Raw genomic sequence first — 4,118 nt, forward strand, 5'->3', positions numbered from 1 at the left:
TGGCAACCCTGCATCGAGCAAGTCCATCAACACCATTTTCCCAACAGCATGTGCTTGCTTCATGTCTCTGTGTCAGCATTTTGGTAATTCTCGCAATATTTTAAACTTTTTCATTATATCTGTTATGGTGATCTGTGATCAGTAATCGTTGATACTACATTTATAATTGTTTTGGGGCACCACGAACCGCACCCGTGTAAGACAGCAAACTTAATTGATAAATGTGTGTATTCTGACTGCTCCACTGACTGGCCGTTCGCCCATCTCTCTACCTCTCCTCAGGCCTTTCTATTCCCTGAGACACGACAACATTGAAATTAGGCCAATTAATAACCCTACAATAGCCTCTAAGTGTTCAAGTGAAAGGAAGAGTCTCACATCTCTCACTTTAAATCAAAAGCTAGAAATGATTAAGCTTAGTGAGGAAGCCAAGATAGTCTGAAAGCTAGGCCTCTTGTGCCAAACAGTTAGCCAAGTTGTGAATGCAAAGGAAAAGTTCTTGAAGGAAATTAAAAGTGCTTCTCCAGTGAATGCATGAATGATAAGAAAGCAAAACAGCCTTATTGCTGATATGGAGAAAGCTGTTTTGGTCTGGATAGTAGATCGAACCAGCCACAACATTTCCTTAAGTCAAAGCCTAATCCAGAGCAAGGTCCTAACTCTCTTCAATTCTGTGAAGGCTCAGAGAGGTGAGGAAGCTGCAGAAGAAAAGTTTGAAGCTAGCAGAGGTTGGTTCATGAGGTTTAAAGAAAGTAGCTGTCTCCATAACATAAAAGTTCAAAGTGAAGCAGCAAGTGCTGATGTAGAAGCTACAACATTTATCCAGAAGATCTAGCTAATTGATGAAGGTGGCTACACTAAACAACAGATTGCCAATGTAGATGAAACTTCCTTATATTGGTAGAAGATGCCATCTAGAACTTTCTTAGGAGAAGTCAATACCTGGCTTCAAAGCACAGGCTGACTCTTGTTAGGGGCTAATGTGGCTGGTGACTTTTTAAGTTGAAGCCAATGCTCATTTACCATTCTGAAAATCCTAGGGCTCTTAAGAATTATGCTAAATCTACTTTGTGCTCTATAAATGGAATAACAAAGCCTGATGATAGCACATTTGTTTACTGAATATTTTAAGCCCACTGTTGAGAACTGCTCAGGAAAAAAAAAAGATTCCTTTCAAATATTATTGCTCATTGACAATGCATCTGGTTACTCAAGAGCTCTAATGGAGATGTACAAGAAGATTAATGTTATTTTCATGCCTGCTAACAGAACATCCATTCTGCAGCCCATGGATCAAGGAGTAATTTCAGCTTTGAAGTCTTATTATTTAAGAAATACATTTTATGAGGCTATAGCTGCTATAGATGGTAATTCCTTTGATAGATCCGGGCGAAGTAAATTGAAAACCTTCTGGAATGGATTTACCATTCTAGATGCCAGTAAGAACATTCGTGATTCATGGGAGGAGGTCACATTGTCGACACTAACAGGAGTTTGGAAGAAGTTGATTCCAACCCTCATGGATGACCTTGAGGGATTCAAGACTTCAGCAGAGGAAGTAACTGTAGATGTGGTGGAAACAGCAAGAACTAGAAGTGGAGACTGAAGATGTGACTTGAATTGCTGCAATCTCATGATAAAACTTTGAAAGAAGTTCTACTGTGGGTAAAAAGCTATCAAACAGCATTGCATGCTAGTGAGAAATCTTCTGTGAAAGGAACAGTCAATCAATGCAGCAAACTTCATTGTTGTCTTCTTTTAAGAAATTGCCACAGCCACCTCAACCTTCAGCAACCCAGATCAGTCAGCAGCCATCAACATTGAGGCAAGACCCTCCACCAACAAAAAGATCATGAGTTGCTGAAGGCCATATGATGGCTTGCATTTTTTTTAGCAATAAAGTGCTTTTTAATTAAGGTATGTAGATTTTTTTTAGACATAATGCTATTGCACACTTCGTAGACTACAGCACAGTGTAAACGTAACTTTTGTATGCATTGGGAAACCAAAAAATTCATGTGACTTGCTTTATTGTGATACTAATGGTATTGTGGTGGACTGGAACCAAACCCACAATATCTTTGAGGTATGCCTGTATATGTTTAGAAGCAGAAAGCAATATAGTAAAAGTTTAATTAGCGAATTGAGGCAAGGGTTTATGATACATTGTACTAATCTTTCAGCCTTTCTATAGGTCTGAAATTTTTCAAAATAAAACTAGGAGAAAGAAAGTGACAGGAGAAAAAAATCGACAAGCAAGCAAAACAACTTTAAAATATTTTGTTGTTGAGAATATGCACAGTGTCTTAGTTATCTAGTGCTGCTATAACAGAAATACCACAAGTAGATGGCTTTAACAAAGAGAAATTTATTCTCTCAAAGTCTACGAGGCTAGAAGTCTGAATTCAGGGCGCCAGCTCCGAGGGAATGCTTTCTCTCTCTGTTGGTCTGGGGAAGGTCCTTATCAATCTTCCCCTGGTCTAGGGGCTTCTCAGCACAGGGACCCCAGGTCCAAAGGACATGCTCCACTCCCTTGCTTCTTTCTTGGTGGCATGAGGTTTCTATCACTCTGCTTCTCTCTCCTTTTATCTCTTGTAAGATAAAAGGTGATGCAGGCCACACCCTAGGGAAACTCCTCTTACATTGGATCAGGGCTGTGGCCTGAGTAAGGGTGTTGCATCCCACCGTAATCCTCTTTAACATAACCTAATCTTGCCTCGTCATACAGGTAAACATCTTTCTGGTATTCTGTTTACCTGTGGATGACATTGCGGAGAATGGGAATTTCAGAACACTTAATTGTGCTCATGAGGAACCTGTACATAGATCAAGAGGCAGTTGTTCAAACAGAACAAGGGGATACTGCGTGGTTTAAAGTCAGGAAAGGTGTGCATCAGGATTGTATCCTTTCACCATACTCATTCACTCTGTATGCTGAGCAAATAATCTGAGAAACTGGACTAGATGAAGAATGGGTCATCAGGAATGCAGAAGACTCATTAACAACCTGTGTTATGCAAATGACACAACCTTCCTTGCTGAAAGTGAAGAGGACATGGAGCACTTACTGATGAAGATCAAAGACCACAGCCTTCAGTATGGATTACAACTCAACATAACAAAAAAAATTCTCACAACTGGACCAATAAGTGACATTATGATAAACAGAAAAGATTGAAGTTGTTGAGGATTTCATTTTACTTGGATCCACAGTCAACACCCATGGAAGCAGCAGTCAATAAATGACACATTGCATTGGGCAAATCTTCTGCAAAAGATCTAAGTGTTAAAAAGCAAAGATGTCACCTTGAAGACGAAGGTGCGCCTGACCCAAGCCATGATAGTTTCAGTCACTTCATATGCATGTGAAAGCTGGAGAATGTATGAGGAAGACTGAAGAAGAATTGACCCCTTTGAATTGTGGTGTTGGCCAAGAATTATTGAATATACTATGGACTGCCAAAAGAACAAACAAATCTGTCTTGGAAGAAGTACAACCAGAATGCTCCTTAGAAGCAAGGATGGCAAGACTACGTCTCACATATTTCGGGCATGTTATCAAGAATGATTAGTCACTGGAGAAGGACATCATACTTGGTAAAGTAGAAGGTCAGTGAAAAAGAGGAAGACTCAACAAGATGGATTGACACAGTGGCTGCAACAGTGGGCTCAATTGTACCAAAGGTGGTGAGGATGGTGCAGGACCAGGAAGTGTTTTGTTCTGTTGTACATAGGGCCCCTATGAGTCGGAACGGACTCTATGGCACCTAACAGAAACAACAATCTTGGCTTCTTAACCACAGGCAGAGATTAGGATTTACAACACATGGGAAGATTACATCAGATCACAAAATGGAGGACAACCACATAATACTGGGAATCATGGCCTAGCCAAATTGACACACATTTTTGGGGGACAAAATTCAATCCATAACACACAGCACAGCATACACCCATTCAGCAGTTTCTACTTATACAATTCAGTGAGATTGATTAAATGCTTGGAGTTGTGTAATCATTCTCACTCTCCTTTTCTGAGTTGTTCCTCCCCCATTAACATAAACCCACTGTCCCCTAGGGTTCTATCTAATGTTTCAAGTTGCTGTTGTCAACTTGAT

General features: G+C 40.1%; 1 long non-coding RNA gene across 1 annotated transcript in view; it reads left to right on the forward strand.

The window, feature by feature from the left end:
* The window catches only part of LOC111821685 (uncharacterized), a 78,060-nt gene continuing 73,942 nt past the window's right edge, over positions 1-4,118 (forward strand). The window contains exon 1 of the long non-coding RNA XR_002825030.1: positions 1-83. This is a non-coding gene — a long non-coding RNA (uncharacterized LOC111821685). The remainder of the gene's footprint in view (positions 84-4,118) is intronic.

The sequence above is a fragment of the Trichechus manatus genome, unplaced genomic scaffold, assembly GCF_000243295.1.
Source record: "Trichechus manatus latirostris isolate Lorelei unplaced genomic scaffold, TriManLat1.0 scaffold00097, whole genome shotgun sequence".
In the NCBI taxonomy this organism is placed as follows: Eukaryota; Metazoa; Chordata; class Mammalia; order Sirenia; family Trichechidae; genus Trichechus; species Trichechus manatus.